This window comes from Mesoplodon densirostris, chromosome 5 (assembly GCF_025265405.1).
Source record: "Mesoplodon densirostris isolate mMesDen1 chromosome 5, mMesDen1 primary haplotype, whole genome shotgun sequence".
Classification (NCBI taxonomy): domain Eukaryota; kingdom Metazoa; phylum Chordata; class Mammalia; order Artiodactyla; family Ziphiidae; genus Mesoplodon; species Mesoplodon densirostris.
Window position 1 is genome coordinate 63,730,560 of NC_082665.1, and position 26,569 is coordinate 63,757,128.

The 26,569-nt window shown below is 37.7% G+C and overlaps 1 pseudogene; it reads right to left on the bottom strand.

Annotated features, from left to right (window-relative positions):
• Nucleotides 1-18,463: 18,463 nt before the first annotated feature.
• LOC132491065 (lupus La protein homolog) lies at nt 18,464-19,862 on the bottom strand (annotated as a pseudogene).
• Between the last annotated feature and the right edge of the window lie 6,707 nt (nt 19,863-26,569).

The following is a 26,569-nucleotide window of genomic DNA, read 5'->3' on the forward strand; positions in this document are numbered from 1 at the left end:
CTATCACCCATTTCCCAATTCAGGTTATTCTCCTGCTTCCTTCTCTTATTGGGATTTCCCAAAGTCTTCCTAAAATACTTCAATATCAATGATATTCAGAAATAATTTTATAAAATACATGACACCTACATCTTCAGGCATGTACATGTACTCTTGGTATTTCTTTGTATGGTACCATATGTTATTGTTTACATGTGAATACATTAACATAAATTATCAAGAACTGGAAGCATCTTTAATATATTCTGAACATGAAACATTCATGTGGTTAATTTTTTTTACATATAAAAAGCTGTATTCTGTAAAGTAACTTTTCTATACCTGTCACCCATCCAACCTCTCCTCAGCCCCCACTGCCTATGGGTATCCACTCTTGCTAGTTTCTTAAGTATCCCGCCAGAGCTCACCTAGAGAAATACAACTGCATTTCAGTATGTTCATATCCCCGTGTTAAATGTAAAAACAGCATTCTGTTCTCAACTGTTCCCATTGTTCTATGCATCCTGCCTTTTATTTATTTATTTGGTTAACAGAAGATCTTGTCATATTAGTACATAATATGTACTTTTTTTCAGCTACATAATAGGCCATTATATGGTTGTCAATATAAATGATATTATATCATTTCATATGTGTGCACCTGATTTGTAGGATAAATGTTCAAAAATTTAATTTCTGTCAACAATTATACAAATTTTTAATATTAATAAATATTGCCAAATTTCTTCCATACAGGTTATATCAATGTACACTTTCTTCAGCAACTTATAATAAAACCTTGCCTTTGCTTGACCACTACCATCCTATTATAACATAGTATAGTAGAAAGAGTACTAGGTTTGGAATTTTACTAATTTTGCTGGTTGGGAAAGTTACCTCTTTAAATCTCAGTTTTCTCATCTATTAAAATATATATATATTGCAAAGTTATTATGAGAATTAAATAAAATTATTATATAAAGTGTTGAGTATAGTTATGTACCACATCGTTAATACCAAGTAAATAGAAACAATTGCTTTTTCCCTAATTTTCAAATCATGATGTATATTATACTTACCTTAATTTAAAAAAAACTACTTTTTGCATGATTTCATTTTCATTAGCTATAATTATTATATTAGCTTACCAACTAATAGTATATAGTTAACCTACTAATGCAAATGTGCACCAAGCACTCACTCACTGCCTTCCTTTATGGAGTAAACAGAAACTGAAACACAGCACATGAATAAGAGAATAACAAATGTAGGCTTGAGAAACTGACACAGAAAGACTTGGCATTTCTGTTTAAACACAGAATATGAAATCCATGCAGCTATCTCTGTTCTCTCTAAAACTACATGACAACAAGAGTAAAGGGACAAAAAAATAATTTTTAACAAAAGATAAAAGGACAAAGAGTATGGTATAGGAAACCTCAGTAAATAATAGTTATTGTTATTAATCATTAATGATATTAATAACTTAATATTAGTATGTAATATAATATCTAATAATTATCAGTTATATAGGTGAATGAATATTATTAACAAATATGTCATATTAATAATATTAATACATGAACAAATTTGAACATAATAAAAATAAATATTAACAATTATACTTACTATTAGTGAAAGTAATGCTATTTTTAAGTTAGAAAGCAGAGAAAAGAGTAGTAAGTTACTCAGCAGGTAGGAGAAAGTTGAAACTGATGATATTAATGGAAAAAGAGAAGCAGCAAGCTAATTTGCACCACAGAACCCCAAAAAGGACCTTTCTATTAGGCCAAGATAAGAAATGAAATTCAAGTAGACTATATGGCTTGATAGTGATTGGCTACACAGTCCACATTACACAAACACAGTGCATGAATGCACTGACTACTGATCTAATCCCATATTATATTATACCTATATAAAAAGAAGGGAACTGTGTGTAACGAATCACTGTCAATAGTAGGGGGGGTCAATAAATTATATAATAAATTGAAAAAATAAATAGTAGTGTAAGCATGTCATTTAGAGACAATCACACAGCTAAAGTGCTGAAAGTCATTGCCTCTGGGGAATGTAAGTGGAAGGATTTAGGGGGAAAGATAGGGTGCTATTTTTATCATTAAGCTTAAAGTATTATTTGAATTTTTAAACTATATGTATACGTCATTTCTGAAGACAAAAATAAATTGAAATAAACAGGAAAAAAATGAAGGTTAAGCTAAATGTAGAGAGAGAATGATGCACCTTTTCTTTAAGTAAGTTTAGAAAGAGCTGTGTGCTGGGCAATTTAGTTCTTTAGAGGTACTAGTCTTTTGTACAGGAATTTGGTAGTACACACTGTTTAACATACTTAACTAAGATTTAAGGTAACAATGATTAGTTCCTTGATTGTGTTTTTAGAGATGTTAAAATTTTTTGTAACCAATTGGCTTCCAGGATACTTCTCTACCCATCCCCACCCCCAACATAAAAATGATTCACTAGCATATCTTCCCAGATGGCTTAGAAGAGTAGGGAAGGAAAACAGTGAAAAGACCAGGCATTAAGTCTAAAAAATAATAGTCCTCATACTTCACCCTATCACACAGATACAGATACACTCACACATCACACATCACCTCCGCACTCCACACTCCAACCTCCACCCCCAATGATTAAACACTGAGACCTCCAATTGATCTGAAACTACTTTACAGCCCAGAACAATACCAGGTCATCGTTTTGCAATCAAAATTCTCCAGTGCTTGAGAAACTGTTTGTATTTAATATACTCAACTATGGCCCATATGGGGCCTCAGAGGGCAGCTAGAATCAATACAGCAATGTTATACATTCTTGACCTTTAAAATGTGTTCTCATCTCTTCTTCCAATGGGCATATCCTTTCCTAAATTATTGCCTTGGAATCTTGAACATTCACTTGAAAGAGACTGTTTCTAAATTTAAATTAAGCAGCATCCAAGGCACTCCTTTCTATTTTCTGATTAATAAAAATATTCACATGTTTAAGTTGGAAAGTAGCTGAGGAATGTTGCATTTTGAATATCATCATAGGACCTACCCATGGCAGGATCTCAGGACTTGGTCGTGGTCACTCAGATATTTAGTGATAAATTCAGGCATGGGACCTAGTTGGGGATTATTGTCACTATATTGGCTGCCTCTCAAGAGAGAATTTTTACCATGAATTCAACACAGGTAATATGTTCCAAGGAGAACTGCAAATAGAATCTATGTCATCCATTTTTAAGCCTGTTTCATAAAAAAAAATTCTCTTTCATTTTTCTCTGTCTTTTTAAGGGAAGGTTTACCTTGATTCACCATTTTTTTTTCTTCCCAAGCACTCGCATTCTATTTCTTGGGTGGATCTCTCTTCCCTTTATTTCCACTTGACCTATATTTCTATATTCCTTGAATTACCTTTAATTATCTTTCAGTTTCCATCCCTTGTTTGTATTTGATTTTCATTGTTGGTACTAATTTTAAAACAAAATTAGTTTTGGATCACTAGAAGTCTAACATAGGTAGTTTCTGCCCTGAACTTCTTTCCTGACCTACACTGATAGTGCTTTGTAAAGTAGAGGCTGCCAAGAATAGGAATGGGAGCTTGCAAAGTGTTCAGAGGAATTTAAGAAACATATTTTTTCTCATGTCTGGGGAGCTCATTACTTCATCTTCCTTAATGAAAATGATGATGATGATGATAATGACAAGAAGAATTATTGGTAATGTGATAATCATGAAGATAACAAGTAGAAACTGCTGTGATAGTAGTAGTATTACTACTATTGCAGTATTGTAGTAGTAGTGGTGGTGGTAGTAGTAGTAGTGCTAGTGGTGGTAGTAGTGATAGTAGTAGTACTACTACTAGTGGTGATGGTGGTGGTAGTAGTAGTGTTAGTGGTGGTGGTAGTAGTAGTAACAGTAGTACTAGTGGCAGTAGTAGTACTACTACTAGTAGTATAGTACTAGTAGTATAGTATAGTCATATAGTAGTAGTATACTACTACTACTACTAGTGGTGGTGGTGGTGGTAGTAGTAGTGGTGGTGGTGGTGGTGGTAGTAGTACTAATGGTAGTGGTGGTAACAGAAGCAACAGCAGTCCCAGCAGTAGCAAGTACTCAATACTGGGTATTCAATCATGTCTTTCCCACCATCCTATAAACATCCTTTTTATTAAGTTGAGTCATACATTAACTTGTTAATATTCAACCAATTTTGAACCACTAAATGGAATTTTATACACAGATGAGAAAGTGAAGTTTCAGGAAATTAAATAACTTATCTGAAGATAAGTTATTAAATTAAATAACTTATCTAAATACCCGGGGAAATAACTGGCAGAATTCAGACCTTGGTATATCTGATTCAAAAATCCATGCCCTTACATTATTCTCTGTACCTTAAGTTATCATGTTTAACAAACTTTTCTACCAAGATTTTCCATTTGTATAAAGATAGGAAGAGTTATGGCTTCCTTTTCTCCAATGTTCCTTAAAGATCCCAATATTCTAAATGAGACTGTTTTGGGGTATATCATACATCAAGTTGTATTTAATAAAAGTTTAAAATGGGAAATCCATGTCATTCATTTTTATATGCTTCAAGATACCTGTGGAACACCATGCACAATAAGTGGTCACAAAATCGGACTGGATTAGATGACTGGGAAAACTAAATTCCTCCTAAGGTCCACCTGTTGGAAAGTTGTGTTGCTAATATTCAGTGAGTTGCTCCCCACATCTCAAATAAGGTGAGTACACAGTGTTAATGTCACAGTAGTAAATGTGTACAGTCTATACATTTTGTTTTGATATGTAACAATGGCAAGTGATATAATCTGCTCACTTTGGTAAGATATTGGTTTCATTTTTGTAATTAAACATTTTGTTGTTGTTGTTTCATTGCTTATTTTGTTACCAGTGATGAGTTATGAGGTTTGAGAATTTTCACAGAGAAAGTAACAGTTCCCAAGAGGGCAGTCAAGTTCAAGTAAAGTAAGAAAGACGAAGTTCATCTGTCCAGAGCAGAGCAGCACAGAATTAAGTCTACTTCCCCAGCTGTAAAAGGCAAACCAGCCACAGGGACACATGTAGGCAATGCAACGATTACTGTGCCTTGCTGTGCTTTTGCCAGGGGATACTAATGTGATAGACAAGTATTGATCACTTATGGTATATATAACAGCAGTATCCAGAGACATGTATGCTAGATCCCTGTCCATTTCACACATGGGAAAACTAGTACAATACAGAGTGATCAAACTCTGCAGCAGTCAGGAGAAAAGTCTAGAAGAGATCTAGAAGAGCTCCTGGTCGTAAAATAATGGTGCACGTACGCAACCCTTCATTAGTTACATCCGTTAAAATTGCTTTCAGTACACAGTCTCTGGCAGGAGATGGAAGGAAAAAGAAAAAGGCAGCCAGCAGGAAATAGAAAGCCTTCCAATTTGATGGCATTTTCTTGAAAATAAAAAGGAGTTATAATAGGCAAACTTGAAAAAAAATTATACGACACAAAAAGCAATTTTCTTAGCTACTTATTTTCAGTCTTGCCCCTGTTATTTTAGTACTGAGTTAGAAAACAGATTCTTTCTTTACTCTCTACTTTTGTTTTGAGTGGGATACTAAAATCAAGGTGTTATGATGTGGAGGAGAGGCGAACCTACTGTTATAAAAAACACCATGTGGCCCTAAAACTCTAACCATTGATCACCAGGTAAAAACATACAGAGAGTGGAGTCCTATCTTGAAGTCAATCTAGTCCCAGGGCCTCACTTTCTAGGTGATGGAATTGAGGTTCAAAAAAATTAAATGATTGCTAATTATTGTGCAAGCCAGATAAATGCTGTGCATTACACGGATATTCCAAGCTGCTGGACATCAACCTAAAGAATTATTTAAAGCCATAGCTCAGAAAAGGGTCCAGGGTTACAAAAATACTCCATTCAGCACAGTTCTGCTCCTGACAGAAGCACAAAATATGGTTTCTTGCAAATCATGGTGGTAGTCCTAACAGCTACCAACCACTGAAGCCTATGTTCTCTCCTTCAGTCACTACAAATAAACCATATCCTGAACCTAATTAAAATTTTGACTTCTCTACCTTTTGAGGTAGTCATATGGTTATGTTTAGTGTCCTAGGAACCAGATGCTAGGTGAACAAAGTTGAATAATCAATCTTCGGTCCTTAATCTCAAAGAATCCATGCTATGATCTGAAGACATTTTTATAATACAGTGCATTATGGGAGTTCAAAAGAGAGCAGTAACCTAGCCTGAAGAGAGAGGGCAGATCTAGGGGAAGATGGCGGAACAGTAAGAGGTGGAGATCACCTTCCTCCCCACAGATATATCAGAAATACATCTACACGTGGAACTGCTCCTACAGAACACCTACTGAACGCTGGCAGAAGACCTCAGACCTCCAAAAAGGCAAGAAACTCCCCACGTACCTGGGTAGGGCAAAATAAAAAAGAAAAAACAGAGACAAAAGAATAGGGACGGGACCTGCACCAGTGGGAGGGAGCTGTGAAGGAGGAAAGGTTTCCACACACTAGGAAGCCCCTTCGCGGGCAGAGACTGTGGTGGCAGAGAGGGGGAGCTTCGGAGCCACGGAGGAGAGTGGAGCAACAGGGGCATGGAGGGCAAAGTGGAGAGATTCCAGCACAGAGGATCGGTGCCCTCAGGCACACACCAGCCCGAGAGGCTTGTCTGCTCGGCCGCCGGGGCGGGAGGGGCTGGGAGCTGAGGCTCGGGCTTCGATCGGAATGGAGCGCAGAGAGAGGCCTGGGGTTGGCGGCGTGATCACAGCCTGAAGGGGTTAGTGCACCACGGCTAGCCGGGAGGGAGTCCGAGGAAAAGTCTGGACCTGCCGAAGAGGCAAGAGACTTTTTCTTCCCTCTTTGTTTCCTGGTATGCGAGGAGAGAGGATTAAGAGCTCTGCTTAAAGGAGCTCCAGAGACGGGCGCGAGCCGCGGCTAACAGCGCGGACCCCAGAGATGGGCATGAGACGCTAAGGCTGCTGCTGCCGCCACCAAGAAACCTGTGAGCAAGCACAGGTCATTATCCGCACACCAATTCCGGGGAACCTGTGCAGCCTGCCACTGCCAGGGTCCCGGGATCCAGGGACCACTTCCCCGGGAGAACACACGGCGCGCCTCAGGCTGGTGCGACGTCACGCTGGCCTCTGTCACCGCAGGCTCGTCCCGCACTCCGTACCCCTCCCTCCCCTGGCGTGAGTGAGCCAGAGTTCCCGAATCAGTGGCTCCTTCAACCCGTCCTGTCTGAGCGAAGACCAGACGCCGTCCGGCGACCTAAACGCTGAGGCAGGGCCAAATTCAAGGCGGAACCCCGGGAGCTGTGGGAACAAAGAAGAGAAAGGGAAATCTCCCCCAGCAGCCTCAGGAGCAGCGGATTAAATCTCCACAATCAACTTGATGTACCCTGCATCTGTGAAATACCTGAATAGACAATGAATCATCCCAAATTGAGGAGGTGGACTTTGAGAGCAAGATTTATGATTTTTTCCCCTTTTCCTCTTTTTGTGAGTGTGTATGTGTATGCTTCTGTGTGAGATTTTGTCTGTATAGCTTTGCTTTCACCATTTGTCCTAGGGTTCTATCTGTCCGTGTTTTTTTTTTTTTTTTACTTAAAAAATTTTTTTTCTTAATAATTATTTTTTATTTTAATAACTTTATTTTATTTTATTTATCCTCTTTCTTCCTTCCTTCCTTCCTCCTTTCTTTCTTTCTTTCTTTCTTTCTCTCTTTCTTTCTACTTTTTCTCCCTTTTATTCTGAGCCTTGTGGATGAAAGGCTCTTAGTGCTGCAGCCAGGAGTCAGGGCTGTGCCTCTGAGGTGGGAGAGCCAACTTCAGGACACTGGTCCACAAGAGACCTCCCAGCTCCACGTAATATCAAATGGCAAAAACCTCCCAGAGATCTCCATCTTAACACCAACACCCAGCTTCACTCAACAACCTGCAAGCTACAGTGCTGGACACCCTATGCCAAACAACTAGCAAGACAGGAACACAACCCCACCCATTAGCAGAGAGGCTGCCTAAAATCATAATAAGTCCACAGAAACCCCAAAACACACCACCAGATGTGGACCTGCCCACCAGAAAGATAAGATCCAGCCTCATCCACCAGAACACAGGCACTAGTCCCCTCCACCAGGAAACGTACACAACCCACTGAACCAACTTTAGCCACTGGGGACAGACACCAAAAACAACGGGAACTACGAACCTGCAGGCTGAAAAAAGGAGAGGCCAAACACAGTAAGTAAAGCAAAATGAGAAAACAGAAAAACACACAGCAGATGACGGAGCAGGATAAAAACCCACCAGACCTAACAAATGAAGAGGAAATAGGCAGTCTACCTGAAAAGAATTCAGAATAATGATAGTAAAGATGTTCCAAAATCTTGGAAATAGAATAGAGAAAATGCAAGAAACATTTAATAAGGACCTAGAAGAACTAAAGAGGAAAAAAGCAATGATGAATAACACAATAAATGAAATTAAAAATACTCTAGAAGGGATCAATAGCAGAATAATTGAGGCAGAAGAACGGATAAGTGACCTCGAGGGCAAAATAGAGGAAATAACTACTGCAGAGCATGATAAAGAAAAAAGAATGAAAAGAACTGAGGACAGTCTCAGAGACCTCTGGGACAACATTAAACACACCAACATTCGAATTATAGGGGTTCCAGAAGAAAAAGGGAAAAAGAGAGGGACTGAGAAAATATTTGAAGAGATTATAGTTAAAAATTTGCCTAACATGGGAAAGGAAATAGTTAATCAAGTCCAGGAAGCACAGAGAGTCCCATACAGGATAAATCCAAGGAGAAACATGCCAAGACACATATTAATCAAACTGTCAAAAATTAAATACAAAGAAAACATATTAAAAGCAGCAAGGGAAAAAAAACAAATAACACACAAGGGAATCCCCATAAGCTTAACAGCTGATCTTTCAGCAGAAACTCTGCAAGCCAGAAGGGAGTGGCAAGACATATTTAAAGTGATGAAGGAGAAAAACCTACAACCAAGATTACTCTACCCAGCAAGGATCTCATTCAGATTTAATGGAGAAATTAAAACATTTACAGACAAGCAAAAGCTGAGAGAGTTCAGCACCACCAAACCAGCTTCACAACAAATGCTAAAGGATCTTCTCTAGGCAAGAAACACAAGAGAAGGAAAAGACCTACAAAAACAAACCCAAAACAATTAAGAAAATGGTAATAGGAACATACATATTGATAATTACCTTAAATGTAAATGGATTAAATGCTGCCACCAAAAGACACAGACTGGCTGAATGGATACAAAAAAAGACCCATATATATGCTGTCTACAAGAGACCCACTTCAGACCTAGAGACACATACAGACTGAAAGTGAGGGGATGGAAAAAGATATTCCATGCAAATGGAAACCAAAAGAAAGCTGGAGTAGCAATTCTCATATCAGACAACATAGACTTTAAAATAAAGACTATTAGAAGGGACAAAGAAGGACAATACATAATGATCAAGGGATCGATCCAAGAAGAAGATATAACATTGTAAATAATTATGCACCCAACATAGGAGCACCTCAATACATAAGGCAAATACTAACAGCCATAAAAGGGGAAATCGACAGTAACACAATCATACTAGGGGACTTTAACACCCCACTTTCACCAATGGACAGATTATCCAAACAGAAAATTAATAAGGAAACACAAGCTTTAAATTATACATTAAACAAGATGGACTTAATTGATATTTATAGGACGTTCCATCCAAAAACAACAGAACACACATTTTTCTCAAGTGCTCATGGAACATTCTCCAGGATAGATCATATCTTGGGTCACAAATTAAGCCTTGGAAAATTTAAGAAAATTGAAATTGTATAAGTATCTTTTCCAATCACAATGCTATGAGGCTAGACATCAATTACAGGAAAAGATCTGTAAAAAATACAAGCACATGGAGGCTGAACAATACACTACTTAATAACGAAGTGATCACTGAAGAAATCAAAGAGGAAATCAAAAAAAACCTAGAAAAAAATGACAATGGACACATAATGACCCAAAACCTATGGGATGCAACAAAAGCAGTTCTAAGAGGGAAATTTATAGCAATACAATCCTACCTTAAGAAACAGGAAACATTTGAGTAAACAACCTGACCCTGCACCTAAAACAATTAGAGAAAGAAGAACAAAAAAACCCCAAAGTTAGCAGAAGGAAAGAAATCATAAAGATCAGATCAGAAATAAATGAAAAAGAAATGAAGGAAACGATAGCAAAGATCAATAAAACTAAAAGCTGGTTCTTTGAGAAGATAAACAAAATTGAGAAACCATTAGCCAGACTCATCAAGAAAAAAAGGGAGAAGACTCAAATCAATAGAATTAGAAATGAAAAAGGAGAAGTAAACAACTGACACTGAAGAAATACAAAAGATCATGAGAAATTACTACAAGCAACTCTATGCCAAAAAAAATAGACAACCTGGAGGAAATGGACAAATTCTTAGAAATGCACAACCTGCCAAGACTTATTCAGGAAGAAGTAGAACATATGAACAAAGCAATCACAAGCACTAAAATTGAAACTGAGATTAAAAATCTTCCAACAAACAAAAGCCCAGGACCACATGGCTTCACAGGTGAATTATACCAAACATTTAGAGAAGAGCTAACACCTATCCTTCTCAAACTCTTCCAAAATATAGCAGAGGGAGGAACACTCCCAAACTCATTCTACGAGGCCTCCATCACCCTGATACTGAATCCAGACAAGGATGTCACAAAGAAAGAAAATTACAGGCCAATATCACTGATGAACATAGATGCAAAACTCCTCAACAAAACACTAGCAAACAGAATCCAACAGCACATTAAAAGGATCATACACCATGATCAAGTGCAGTTTATCCCATGAATGCAAGGATTCTTCAATATACACAAATCAATCAATGTGATACACCATATTAACATATTGAAGGAGAAAAACCATATGATCATCTCAATAGATGCAGAGAAAGCTTTCGACAAAACTCAACACCCATTTATGATTAAAAAACCCTGCCGAAAGTAGGCATAGAAGGAACTTTCCTCAACATAATAAAGGCCATATATGACAAACCCACAGCCAACATTGTCCTCAATGGTGAAAAACTGAAAGCATTTCCACTAAGATCAGGAACAAGGCAAGGTTGCCCACTCTCACCACTATTATTCAACATAGTTTTGGAAGTTTTAGCAACAGCAATCAGAGAAGAAAAGGAAATAAAAGGAATACAAATCGGAAAAGAAGAAGGAAAGCTGTCACTGTTTGCAGATGACATGATACTATACATAGAGAATCCTAAAGATGCTACCAGAAAACTACTAGAGCTAATCAATGAATTTGGTAAAGTAGCACGATACAAAATTAATGCACAGAAATCTCTGGCATTCCTATACACTAATGATGAAAAATCTTTAAGTGAAATCAAGAAAAACCTCCCATTTACCACTGCAACAAAAAGAATAAAATATCTAGGAATAAAGCCACCTCAGGAGAGAAAAGACCTCTATGCAGAAAATTATAAGACGCTGATGAAAGAAATTAAAGATGATACAAATAGATGGAGAGATATACCATGTTCTTGGATGGAAGAATCAGCATTGTGAAAATGACTCTACTACCCAAAGCAATCTACAGATTCAATGCAATCCCTATCAAGCTACCACTGGCATTTTTCACAGAACTAGAACAAAAAAATTCACAATTTGTATGGAAACACAAAGACCCTGAATATCCAAAGCAATCTTGAGAACGAAAAACGGAGCTGGAGGAATCAGGCTCCCTGACTTCAGACTATACTACAAGGCTACAGTAATCAAGACAGTATGGTACTGGCACAAAAACAGAAATATAGATCAATGAAACAGGATAGAAAGCCCAGAGATAAACCCACGCACATATGGTCACCTTATCTTTGATAAAGGAGGCAGGAATGTACAGTGGAGAAAGGACAGCCTCTTCAATAAGTGGTGCTGGGAAAACTGGACAGGTACATGTAAAAGTATGAGATTAGATCACTCCCTAATACCATACACAAAAATAAACTCCAAATGGATTAAAGACCTATATGTAAGGCCACACACTGTAAAACTCTTACAGGAAAATATAGACAGAACACTCTATGACATAAATTACAGCAAGATCCCTTTTGACCCACCTCCTAGAGAAATGGAAATAAAAACAAAAATAAACAAATGGGACCTAATGAAACTTCAAAGCCTGTGCACAGCAAAGGAAACCATAAACAAGACCAAAAGACAACCCTCAGAATGGGAGAAAATATTTGCAAATGATGCAACTGACAAAGGACTAATCTCCAAGATTTACAAGCAGCTCATGCAGCTCAATAACAAAAAAACTACCCAATCCAAAAATGGGCAGAAGACCTAAATAGACATTTCTCCAAAGAAGATATACAGGCTGCCAACAAACACATGAAAGAATGCTCAACATCATTAATCATTAGAGAAATGCAAATCAAAACTACAATGAGATATCATCTCATACCAGTCAGAATGGCCATGATCAAAAAATCTAGAAACAACAAATGCTGGAGAGGGTGTGGAGAAAAGGGAACATTCTTGCATTGCTGGTGGGAATGTGAATTGGTACAGCCACTATGGAGAACAGTATGGAGGTTCCTTGAAAAACTACAAATAGAACTACCATGTGATCCAGCAATCCCACTCCTGGGCATATACCCTGAGAAAACCATAATTCAAAAAGAGTCATGTACCAAAATATTCATTGTAGCTCTATTTACAATAGCCAGGAGATGGAAACAACCTAAGTGTCCATCATTGGATGAATGGATAAAGAAGATGTGGCACATATTTACAATGGAATATTACTCGGCCATAAAAGGAAACAAAATTGAGCTATTTGTAATGAGGTGGATGGATTTAGTGTCTGTCATACAGAGTGAAGTAACTCAGAAAGAGAAAGACAAATACCGTATGCTAACACATTTATATGGAATTCAAGAAAAGAGAAAATATCATGAAGAACCCAAGGGTAAGACAGGAATAAAGACACAGACCTACTAGAGAATGGACTTGAGATATAGGGAGGGGGAATGGTAAGCTGTGACAAAGTGAGAGAGTGTCATGGACATATATACACTACCAAACATAAAATAGATAGCTAGTGGGAAGCAGCCACATAGCACAGGGAGATCATCTCGGTGCTTTGTGACCACCTAGACGGGTGGGATAGGGAGGGTGGGAGGGAGGGAGATTCAAGAAGGAAGAGATATGGAAACATATGTATATGTATAACTGATTCAGTTTGTTATAAAGCAGAAACTAACACACCATTGTAAAGCAATTATACTCCAATAAAGATGTAAAAAAAAGGGGGGGGAGGCAGATTACAAATGTTACACAATAGCTTTTCCTTTGTCTTAAATTCACCTGTTGGAAGTTTCAAGAAGCTAGTTCTAACATTGGCTAGTTTGAACATCTATGTTCTCCCTATGTAAAATCCTCATTATTTAACAAGCCAAGATTATTTAACCCCATGCAAGTGTCATAGTCTTTAAAATCGATCCTCACATATCCGAGATTGCGAATTCTGGCGAGCCAGAGGTTTGTTTCAAAATTCTTGCCTGTTATCTGAGTGGACCTCACAGAGGTAAGGATAGGTTAAATATTTCCCTGTAAGAGAGAGAGCTGTATACCTTTATAATAAAGACGAGAAAAAGCCTTTCCCTTACATGGTTTCAAAAAGCCTTTAATTGCACCCTTTTAGTAAGTTGGAGGGTTTTTCTAAACCTATTGACAATGAGGCAAAGATAGATGTGTAAGACATATAAATTATGTAGAAATCTGACCATATTTTAATCATTCTTTTGATTACCTGTTTGTTTTTCTTCACTGCACCTTTATACTAAACCTTACAGTCAGGATGGGAACACAAGACGCACTCAAAATACAGACCCAGCATTTTAGACGTGCTTTATAGAAGGATGGAGAAGAGAATGACAAAGCTCACAAGTGATCTATTCAAATACTTAAATGTTGAATACACCGTGACTGACATTTCATCTAGTCTAAAGACTTTAGTCCCAAATTCCACTGCCTTTCACCAAAAGGAATCAATTCACAAAATGTTCATTGTGTTCTCAGGATACCTGCAACTCTATCACAAATCCCCATCGGCAGAAAGTTCACCTACTACAGGCATCATGCAAAACCTGCTTTCATTATGAATTAAGTTTGAATATATGAAATCATTTCTTTTAAAGAAAAGAAAAGAAACTCCCTGTTGACTGAGATTTCATCTAGAATGGCCTAAATGTTGCAGAGTACAATTCTTAGGCATATTCTTTCATTGGGCTTTTCTTTGAAAAAAGAAATTATCGGTAAATCAGGTATGGCCTCAAGATACGTGTGGATAACTACTTTTATTGAAAGCTTAATATGTACCAGGTTCTGAGCAAAGCACTTGCTTTATATGCTTTTTCTCATTTAGTCCTCTCTAGAATATTATAAGGGAAAGTTTTCTTACCTCCACTTTATGGGTGAAGAAACCAAGATTTAGGAAGGGTAAGCAACTTGTCCCAGGTCAAATATTCAATAGCTATTTGGAGGCGGAGCGATGATTTAAAACAAGCCATCTGACTCTAAAAGACAGTGTTTGTAATTTCCTCTTGCAGTCATGAAAATAAAGAGGAAAACCTTCTCCTTCCTAGTAATATTGTAATGAATGACTGATTTTGAATGATCAAAGGAGGCCCAGAGGTGATTTTAACCAATGTCCTCATTTTACAGATAAGAAACTGCCTTTAAACATCCATTTTTATTTGTATGGACATAACATAAGTTATAAGAATCTATATGTCTGGTAAGGTAAAAGTTTATTTCAATAAATACTGTATTTTTAATGAAGTATAGTTGATTTACAATGTTGTATTAGTTTCAGGTGTACAGCACAGTGATTCAGTTACACATATTCTCTTTCAGATTCTTATCCCATATAGGTTATTACAAAATACTGAGTATAATTCCCTGTGCTATACAGTAGGTCCTTGTTGGTTATCTATTTTATATATACTAGTGTGTATATGTTAATCCCAACCTAAACACTCTTGCTTTAAAAAAAATTCAAATATGAAAAAAAATACAGTAGCTTCCTAGGAAAACAGCTGTTTATACTGCTCTGTGGCCTCTTCCAAGCTTTACATATAACAAACAATGCACACAATGGATATGATCATATCATCACACTGTGTATTACTTTTCTCACAGTATATTGTTTTTCATGTACCTGGATAGTCTGCACATTCATCATTTTAATGGCTATGTAATATTCCATCAAGCAGATGAAACATAAAACCAATTCACTGTTTTTATAAAACGTCTGACTTTATTTACTAAATGCAAACTAAGTTTGTGTGAGCATGTATTAGAAATTGCTACACACATTTCCAATGAAAAAAAAACATTGCAGGAATAGGTAGATTGTTATCTATGTTCCACAAACCAGATTTGAGAGAAATGTTTTAATGAAATGCATAGAGATTTATTTATTCTGATTTGAGATTTTGAGGTATGGAATAGCAATTCTGTATCTGTCATTTGTAATACAGATTATTGTTATTATGATTATATATGAAGCTTTGTGAATGCACCCTGCACTTTATGAATATATCATAGAGATAAAGTAGGACTCTGCCCCCAATGCTTATGAAAAAAGAAAAAAATGGGTAAAGTACAGATAATTGTGAACATTGAACAGAGATGCATATTAGTAGATGAAGACTTCATAGAAAATGTAAGATTTGAGAATGATTTTAAATGGGAAAGGAAAGATCCTAGATAAAAAATAAATTTATAGTGATGACATCTAGGTTTATTTTTAACCAGCTGACGGACTTGATTGACTGCATCTCTCAAGCACATAATTTAACTTCTGTAATTCTCTATTATCTGAGAGGAGCTTATCTACCTTTTGTGGACAGTTTAACTCTCAGAAGACTAGCTTTTCTGTTTATTTAACACCAATTAGACTTGTTTCTACCTTCCCTGAGATATTAGCACCTGTCATGTTGAAGTCAACTTTTGCTTAAGGTATGTATCCTGTATTAATCCTTTATAGAATACACTTCATTTTACACTTTATTAAATTCAAAAGATCAAGGGAATAAGGAGGAGGTTTGATGGCAATGTAGCCACTAGGATTGAGTGATAGGGAAGTGTTTCATAAAGAAACTAATTGATCCAAGTACTGAAGGAAAATTAGGATATAGTAAAGCCATCAAGGGGGGATAGGGCATCTCACACAGGGAAGCATGGAACATCATGGGCATTATTCATGGTGTCCATAACGTCTGTAAACATTGAAAAATATACATATAAATGTTTACAAATGAATTATTGATATTACATTAAAATACATGGCATATTCAAAAACATCACATGGTACGTTCTATGTGGTACTCCTTACTAATGGTGCAGTTAAATGGGCTGCACAAAATTACAATGAATACAGTGCATTAGTGAAGTATTTCCATCAATCTTTGCATATGCATCTATGATTCACTGCTTTAGATGAATTATACCTCTGATTTTCACTGAATAAATCTTCACATTTAACGTAACCCATAAAAAAGTAAGCCTGGGTGTTCAGAAGTAAATACAAATAATAAAAAAATAAACTTATCTATGTTTCTAGATTTTATGGCAATGCTATAGGATCTGGTGGCAGTTCAGTATGGCTAGAGGGTAGGATGTACATTGAGGAGGGAAGGCAGGAAGGAAGAACATGTATTTGGAGAGGGGCCACAGTCATTCCAGCTATCTCAGCTGTATTAGTTTCCTTTTGCTGCTATAACAAATTTACCACAAATTTAGTGGCTTAAAACTACAAAAAAATATTATCTTATAATTCTGAAGGTAAGAAGTCCAAAATCAGATTTGCTAAGTTAAAATCAAGGTGTCAGGAGTTCTGGTTCCTTCTTGAGGCTCTGAGGAGAGGCTTTTTCAGCTTCTAGTGTCTGACTATATACCCTGCCTTATGGGCTCTTCCTCCATCTCCAAAGTTCATCATTGCAATCTATGCTTCTGTCATCACATCACCTTCTTCTCTTCTGTAGAAGCATCTCCCTCTACCTCCCTCTTATGAGAACACTTGTGATGATATCACTGGACCCACCTGGATAATCCACTATACTCCCCCATCTCTAGATCTTTAACTTAATCACACCTGCAAAATCCCTTTTGCTATATAAAATAATATATTCACAGGTTCCAGGGACCAGGAAGTGAGCATTTTGGTAGTGTGGGGGGGTATTATTCAGTCTACCACACCAGCAAAGTCCCTTCTAGACCAATCAGCCCCCAGACAACTGCCAGATAACTTCAGCCACATGAGTGAAATCAGCTGATCCCAGCAAGATGAGAACTGCACAGTTTAGCCCAAGCTAAATTACCCACCAGCAGGATACTGAGCTAAAAAAATATGATTGTTGTTTTAAGCTACTGTGTTTTGAAGAGGTTTGCTATGTTCAACAGGTAAAAAAAAAAATCAATCTGCAAAATTTCTGTATGAGGAAACTATGGGTTCATCCAGGTGGCCAAATTGGCAAGTAAAATTATGGATTTTGACTTGAGCTAGAAATTTAGGGTCACCTAACTGAATTTTAAACCAACAAGCAAAATGCACAGACTTGATTCCTATACTATGAGTTCATATTGGTAGCACCATGCTTACCATCCAATGGGGAGAGCATAGGACTTTGAGATTCTCCTATTCATAAACACTTAACTATAATTTCTCTTTTTTGAAAGGGTAAGTCTAATACTTTTAGAAGAATACATTTCTCAGTAGGGATTCTAGTTTCAGCTTTTGTCTTCCAACTCAGAGCCCTGCCTTGAGAAGTTGTTGTGAGGACACAGTGAGGTAAAGTACACAAAAACCTACAATAGAGCCAGACACTCAGTAAAATGCCCAGTGTGTGTTATCTATTATTATTATCATCTCTTCACAGGGCCTGCACACAGTTAAGGGCTCATCATCACCCAGGAAACCATGGGTTACTTCTACTGAGTAAGGCTTAGGAGTGCCTTGACTTTCTAAAACCAACAGGCAGTCTTCTTATTTCATCTTTGCTGTGAGGCCTTTCTTTGTGAAATGCTAATTCTACAAAGACTAGAATAGGTGAAAAAGAAATGAACTAGGTTTCTAGTCTTAGATCTGCTGCAAACTGTGTCATTTTATATTTTTTAATTTTATTTTTTTAAATAAACTATTTTTATTTTTATGCAGTATACATTTTATTACTTTGTACTAATACATCCTCATATTACAAAAGCAATTTAGTGGAAGAATGTTTCTTTTGATATTTGAATAATTTGAAAGAACACAAACAGAATTATACATAAAAAAATACTCATTTGGATAACAGTAACAACAAAAAAAGACAAGTTAAACAACAAAAAAATTTTCCTTTCTTACAGGTGGACATTGAAGTGGACCTAATTCGGTTTTCTTTTTAAAAGCCTCCAAAGACAAAAGCAGCTTAAAATCTAATTAAAATGAATAAAAAATGTTTACTAAATTACTGGTCTCCGGCACCATTTTCTGTTGTTTTGATTCAGGTTCTTCTTTGTCTGTTTCTTCTCTTGCTCTTTTTACTGGTCTAGATGCACCATTTTCATCATGTTCATCATCACTATCAAATTTAGATTTCTTGCCCTGAAACTGTACTTTTCCTTTAGCAGACCCAGTCTGGGCAGCTTTATTTCCCTTTCCTTTTCCTTTAAATCTGCGACCTTTTGACTTCCATTTGTTTAGGGATTCTTGTTGATCTTCTATTATTTTTTTCAATGCTTCTTTTTCCACATCTCCTTCTAGTACTTCCCAAGTGACCTCTTTGTTCCTTAATTGTAGGTTACCATTATTTGTGTCTTTTGCTTTATCCAGTGCTTCCTTAGCTTTTCCTTTAAACAGAATTATTCCCTCTTTGGCTCCTCTGACAAAGTCTATCCATTTTATTTCACCATGATTTGAGAAAAGGATATGCAAATCTTCTCTACACGTCTGATCATCTAAGTCCCCCAAGAATTTCAGCAAGCAATTTTTTCTTCTAGAGATTTCATTTCAGCATTTTCTGCTAACTTTTGTTTTTCTTCTTGCTCTTGTTTAGCTCGTAATTTAGCATCTATTTTATTTTCCTTTCTTTCTTCTTCTTCTTTTTTTTTTTTTTTTTTTGCAATGTAATCTTCCTTGAAAAGTATTAGCAGGTCTGTGTCTCTGTACTTCTGGGGGCCTCGACAAACTTCTTAGCAGATTCAATGGTATCAAATACAGCATATATTGATCCCTTAAATGCTTTGTGCAATGTTCTTCTCATCTGAATATTTAGTACCTGACCTTTATCTTCCAACCACTCTTTTATGTCATCAAGGGTTGCATCAATTGGGAAGCCTTTAATATAAACATCCATTTTTTACATCATTTTTATACTCATCAGTCACTTCAGGGAGGGGTTTGCTTGGAGATCTTCTAATTTTAGTTTTATCTTCACTTATTTCCATGAGTTCCGCCTTTGATTTGCTCAATGCTTCTACTATTACATTAAAGTCTGTTGTTAGACGGTTTAACCTATTAAATTTTATCATTATCTCCAAAGGTACCCAGCCTTCATCCAGTTTGATCTGTTCCTTTAAAAATTTGTTGTATGGCAAATTGAAGTCACCAAAATAATACTCGATTTGATGACAGATTTTGGCCTCCAGAGCAGCCATTTTTTCATTATCACCATTTTCTGCCATTCTGGCTATCTTTAAGTTCCTGGTCCCACAGAAACATGCCACAAGTCACTAACAGTGACAGCAACGTCTCCTCTCTCCAGAGCCTGGCGGCTTGCCCAACGCGCCTAAAGAAGATGGGGGTTGTCCCGGCAACCCTTGCAGCCAGGGTGGGCGGGGCTTCGGGCCTAACTGTGTCATTTTAAACAAGTCACTTAACCTCTCTGTGCCTCACTTTCCCTGTGTTCTAATATTTATTTAGTCAGCTTCAGGGAGCAATTGTAAGTATCAGCTGAACCAATTAATCAATCAGATGAACTGAGCACTAATGATGGCCTTGGCAATGTGCTAGCTATCCTGAAAACTTAGAAGTAAGTTATTGCCAGACCCAGCTTTATAAGCTGTACCCTTTGTCTTAGTCCAGTAGAGCTGCTCTAACAGAATGCCATGGACTGGGTGGTTTATAAACAACAAAAATTTAGTTCTTACAGTTCTGGAGGCTGTGAAGTCCAAGATCAAGGTGTTGGCAGATCCAGTGTCTGGTGTGGGCTCACTTCCTGGTTTATAGACCCCTTATTTTTACTGTGTCCTCACACGGCAGAAGGGGTGAGGCATCTCTCTTATGAAGTTACTAATCCCATTTATGAAAGGCTCAGTCCTCATGACCTAATCACCTCTGAAAGGCACCCACACCAAATACCACCACATAGGCGATTCAGGTTTCAACATGTGAGTTTTGGAAAGACATAAGCACCCCTTTTCATGCACATACAAGGGATTCCTGTTCCTGGATTAATAATAATACTCTAGAAAAAATAAAATGTACCTTCCAAGTTCTGTGTACATAACCATAAACACAGACATTATATTAAGGTTTGCATTTAATATTGAAAAATCATGCAAAAACATGACAGAGAACACATGTATAAATTGTTCTCTTCAAATTTACAAGAATTAGAGTAAAGGGGTTAAAAAAATTCCTCTCAACTCTCAAGCGCAAAGAGGATGGGAGTGGAAATAACTATAGTTAAGACACATCAAGAAAATTTTTGAAGCTGAAAGCAGATGGACAATTCTTTATGACTTTGCAGATGAAAGAAGAGTAAGAATCTTTATTATGGAAGCCAAGAAACAAGTGGTTTCTTGTCACAGAATCCAGTAAAATTCCTGGAATTATAGGTAGCAGATATCTCAAGATTCAGTGGGGATCAAGATGTAAAGATTGCATCTAGTTAGATCCTTAGACCTGTATAGCATGACAAATAACGCTCTCTCCTACTCTTTCATATGCATACACAGACACATAGCAGAAAAAGACAAGTCACTTATTCTCTGGAGTGTTTGAATAAGAGGGCTTCCCTAAGAACAGTGGTTCTCAAACAGGTTCAGTTTGCCTCCAAGGGGAGATGTTTTTTGTCCCCAATTGGGGGGTGGGGGTGATGTTATTGGCATCTAGTGGGTAGATGTCAGAGATGCTGCTAACATCCTACAATTACAGGATGGTCCAAACAAAAAAGAATTACTCAATCCTAAGCATCAATAATGCAGAGGTTCAGAAATCCTGCTCTAGAATATCAGAAAAAGTTGAGGATGGGATTAAATATTAAAACCAGAAGAATTAAATGTGTATCTACACACTAAATGGTGAGAGCTATGTCTTTAATTATGAGTCTCCTTTATCCTCTTTACTTACCTAGCTCAGTTCTACAAAACCTGACACTTTGTTTTATAACCTCCAGGCAGGAGATCAGAGGTTTCCTTTCTTGGGAAAACACTGTCTAGAAGAAAAGACCTGTGGATTCCAATAGCAGGAGCCTCCCTCCAGCTGACCACTATAAAGTAAAGCCTGCCATTTTCAATCAGAGTTGTGACACATTGTGCTTAAATATAAATGGACAGGAAAGGATCAGCAGACATTGAGAAGAGTTATGACCTGAATGATATAGACCAAAACAGAGGAAGGAAGGAAGGAAGGAAGGAAGGAAGGAGAGAGGGAGGGAGGGAGGAAGGAAGGAAGGAGAGCGAGGGAGGGAGGGAGAGAGGAAAGAAAGAAAGGAAGGAAGAAAGAAAGGAGGGAGGGAGTGAGGGAAGAAGGAAGGAAGGAAAGAAAGAAGGAAAGAAAGAAAGAAAAGAAAGAAAGAAAGAAAGAAGAAAGAAAAGAAAAGAAAAAGAAAGAAAGAAAGAAAAAGAAAGAAAGAAAGAAAGGAACCAAAACAAGAAAAAGAAGAGAAAGAAAGAAAAAAAAGAAACTTGAAGGAAACAGAGATAAGGCAGGAAGTAAAAGGAAAAAAATGCTTAATATCATCACAGATGTAAGTGAGGCTATGAAATAGGAAAAAGATGCTATAAGAAAGGCATATTAAGAGAACCAAGAAAAGGAACTCTAAACATTCATAGATAATATGAAGGAAATTTCCTAGGAAGATTGAAGATTAAAGACAGTAAAGTGTTTTTTGTTTTTGTTTCTGTTTTTTTTTGTGTGTGTGTGGTACACGGGCCTCTCACTGTTGTGGCCTCTCCCGTTGCGGAGCACAGGCTCCGGATGCACAGGCTCAGCGGCCATGGCTCACGGGCCCAGCTGCTCAGCAGCATGTGGGATCCTCCCGGACCGGGGCATGAACCCGTGTCCCCTGCATCAGCAGATGGACTCTCAACCACTGCGCCACCAGGGAAGCCCGACAGTGAGGTTTTTGATACTACCACAAACATTCACCAGGGCTTGCTCTTGTGAATTGGCAGCTGCTGGTTTTGTCTTATTTTCTACATAAATATGATTGATATTATGTTTATTTACATCTCACGTTATTCCACAATGTATGTCACACAAATAATTCATACAAATACTCTGTATAAATAATACTAATAAAATGTAGGTGGGCAGCAAATAAACAGAAAGAAAATCAGTTCAAAGGAAAATAAAAATACTTTGACCATAAGTCAACAGAGAGGTTATAGTTTAACTTCAAACTTACTTCAGTAAATTTGTTAAAAAATGAATGAAAGGGTAGTGATATAAATCACCCTTGTTTGTGAAAACACAGTGACAGGGAGTTTCTCTTCTATTTTTTCTTATTATATTTACTTAGAAAAATAGAAATCCCAGTTACCATAGATTTTTGATTGGCATAGGGCTGAATAATAAAAACTTGTCTGGGGTAGTTAAAATCTGCTTTACTTTACACTGATTCCATTCTCATGCAGCTTTTCAGGTCAGCTGTGACATACAGCAAGCTACCCCTCTACCTAGATGTTTCCTTTAGTTTAGTGTTGGACATCATAGTTCTTACAAAGCTCTCATAAAGGGGTTATGATACATACATACCTCCGTTTGTCTGATGCTTTTATTAGATGAGGGCCATCTACTACTAACCTTAGACATTCTCAAGGAGCCGGTAAGTTTGAAAAAGACTGCTGTTAAGGACTGATTTTATTAATAATGAACCTAAGCTCTATACTTCAGTAATACTTTTCATCTAAGAGTCCTGAACTATCAATACTTTGCGATTTAAATGAATTAAGGGCTATAAGACCCTTCGAGCTAGAGAAGACATGTTTTTGAAGCAGAAGATCTAAGGAAGAGAGATATAGAGTTAGTTTTACATTTAAAAAGTGAAATGAAAAATCACCTTTCCTAGACCACCACCCCGCACGGCCCGTGGTCGTATAGTGAGGCTACAGAGCTGAGGGGAGGGCCCCTTCCTGTCTTCTTGTCCCAGCCCTCCTCCAGCTCCTCAGCTTCCCAGACCCTCATGCAGTTGGTTGTAAATTCTTCCAGGAGATCTTTTACTGTCTACCTTTCAGGATTTAAAAAAAAAAATCAAAAACTTAAACACACACAAGTTTAAAAAAGCAAAATGCAGAGGGAGGAAGCAGTGACAACTTTTTTTTTGTAATTATGCTTTTTCTTAATTTTTAGTATTTGTCAGTTTTTACTGTGGGTCGGCTGTTGATATTTCATCAGGATAACCATTTCTTTGCTGAGTTCAGGTGACTGAGGGAGAGCCACACCCTCAAAACAAAACACACAAAACAAAACCACAGAATCACCCTTAACCTAACTTTGTATACAATGTCTCTGTTTCCTGTAACTTTGCACACAAGCTTCTGTGTTGAGTTGAGTTGTACCTGCTTTCTTTATTTGCAGAGAGTGTGACAATTGAACTTGAAACCTTTTACAAAAAGTCACCTTTCTTCCCTTTTCTCTCACTTATTGTGTTATGTCCCACCTTGCTCTCTATACCCCTCTTCTCTTTTCCCTTGTTCCTCCTTCCCCTGCTTCCTCCATAGTCTTTTTCTTTTCCTATCTTACCAACAGTCTCATATTCTCAGGTCTCCAACCGAACATGATGGGGGTCTTTCTGTATGAATCTGAACAAGTCACTGAATCAATGTCGGGTTGGAATTAGGAGAGGGGCTCCCTTTCTACTTGACTTTGTTTAATCCATTTAGGAAGGTGGCTACATAATCCTTTCCTTCTGCTAAGCTCCCTCTTCTGCCCACAGTCTCATTTGTTAGGGGAGAAAGCAGTGTCCCACTATGAGTTCTGGCTTCCCCTTTCTCCCCACTGTGTCCTATTTGGATATGAAGCTAAGGCCAAGTGGCCTTCCCATTCTCAGTGATGGGAGAAAGAGGTCTGGGGATAACCAAACCCAATCTCAGGTCCTTCTAGTCTCCCTGCTCTGGTCCTTAAGCCTTGGGATTTGGCAGAGTACACAATGACTAATTCATAATACCTTGGAATCAGAGTACCATTGCTTTTGGAAAAAAGATCTCCACCACTTTAGTCTGAGCAGAAAGAATTCTCTCTCTAGTTCAGGGGTAGGCAAACTATAGTGGGCCAAATCTGGCTGAGGCCTTGTGATGGTTGACTTTATGTGTCCACTTGAAGGATGTTTTGGGGTTAGATTTATATTAAAATCAGTGGACGCTGAGTAAAGCAGATCACCCTCCACAGTGTGGGTGGGTCTCATATATTGTTCTGAATAGAACAAAAAGCAGGAGGGAAGTTCTGCAGCATATGGCCTTCAGGCTTGAGCAGCACTTTGGCTCTTTTCTCAGGGTCTCCAACCTGACAGCTCGAGGACTTGAACTGCAGCTTCAACTTCTCCCTGGGGCTCTGGCCTGATGGTCTACCCTGCAGATTTTGGACTTGCCAGCCTCCATAATTGTATGAGTCAATTCCTTAACATCTCTTTCTGTATATGGACACATCCTAGTGGTTCTGTTTCTCTGAAGAACCCTGGATAGTAAAGACCTGTTTTTGTAAATAGAATGTTATTGGAAGACAGCCACGTCCATTCATCCATGTATGGTCTATATAGCTGCAGGGTTGAGTAACTGCAACAGAGACACTGAATGACCCACAAAGCTGAAAATATTTATTATCTGGCCCTTTACAGAAAAAAGGTTGCCAAGCTTTGCTCCAGCTGATGCCCTATCTCTCTTCCCACTAAGTAAACATTGCATGATTGGAAGTTTCTCCTGCCACCCTGGGCTGCTAGCTTTCCCTTATTCATTTTGCCTCAGTACTCTGGGCATGCCTGCCTCTATTTGAGCACTTAGGATATAAACGTATCCATCTCTGTGTCTCACACAAGAGGGTGGGCTCCTAGAGGTCCAGGGCTGTCTTACTGTTTTATTTATTTTTGTTTGGAATTTTGTTCATGTTCAGAATCCAATAGATATCTTTTGAGGAAATAAATTACTAAAACAACAGTAGATGACATTTGCTAATTGAGCTCCTGTGATGTGCCTATCTCTATGTTAAGCTGTTTACATACATTATCTCACTGAATTCAGGCAACAGCTCCGTAATTATCCCCATTTTGCACATGTAGAAACTGAGACCCAGGGAAGATGTGACTTGCCCATGGTTATACAGCCAGGAAAGTGCCGATGTGGGATTTGAGTACAGACAATCTGACTCCCAAGCCCAGACTCTGATCTACTCAACCCCTCCTCACTGCAATGAATAAAGCTGCAGCTCGGGGCCCACCTTAGACTTTCTGTTTCTGTGATATCTGAAAGCTATTATTTTAACAAAATCAGTTTATAATATATTTTAAAGTTCAGGGTATCTGATTAGTCATATATATATATATATATTGGAAAACAAGCAATCTATTAGCTTTCATCTTTATAAAAAAACTACAGTAAAAAAATATTTAAAAGGAAATCGAAACATCCACTTTGATGCCGTTGCTAGGATCCCCTTTTATTATTATGCAGCTCAGCACCTGTGCCCTGTGATCTGGGGACCGCCAGTGTCTCTCAGGCATAGCTGATGATCACAGGTACCTCATGAATGGAAAAGACCCAGCAACAATACAAACGATCACAAGCCTCATTTCTTTTCTTTCTGCTTTATGACACCGTGGTGCTGCAAACAAAGCACGCGAAAAATTATTTACTTTTTGGTTCAGGTATATTCAGTTGATTTCAGCACATCAGAAAAATCTTCTGATCACTGGACTCATCAGACATGGAAAAAGGCATTTACGGTACCATGTGAGCCAGCTGATGGTCCTGAAATTTCCAGGGGATGCTCTTACAGTAATAAGGAATTACCAGATCACATAAAAGCATTTATACCAATGCATGAAAGGATTATACAATAGGATAGTTTCTTTATGTGGCCCTTAGTCTGCTGCTGTTATTGTGGTGGGAGGCATTGGGTAGACACCTGGGGGAATGCACACAACCTTCTTGGAGACTATGTAATACAGCCTCTAATGTTAATTCCCACCTACCTTTAGGGCAA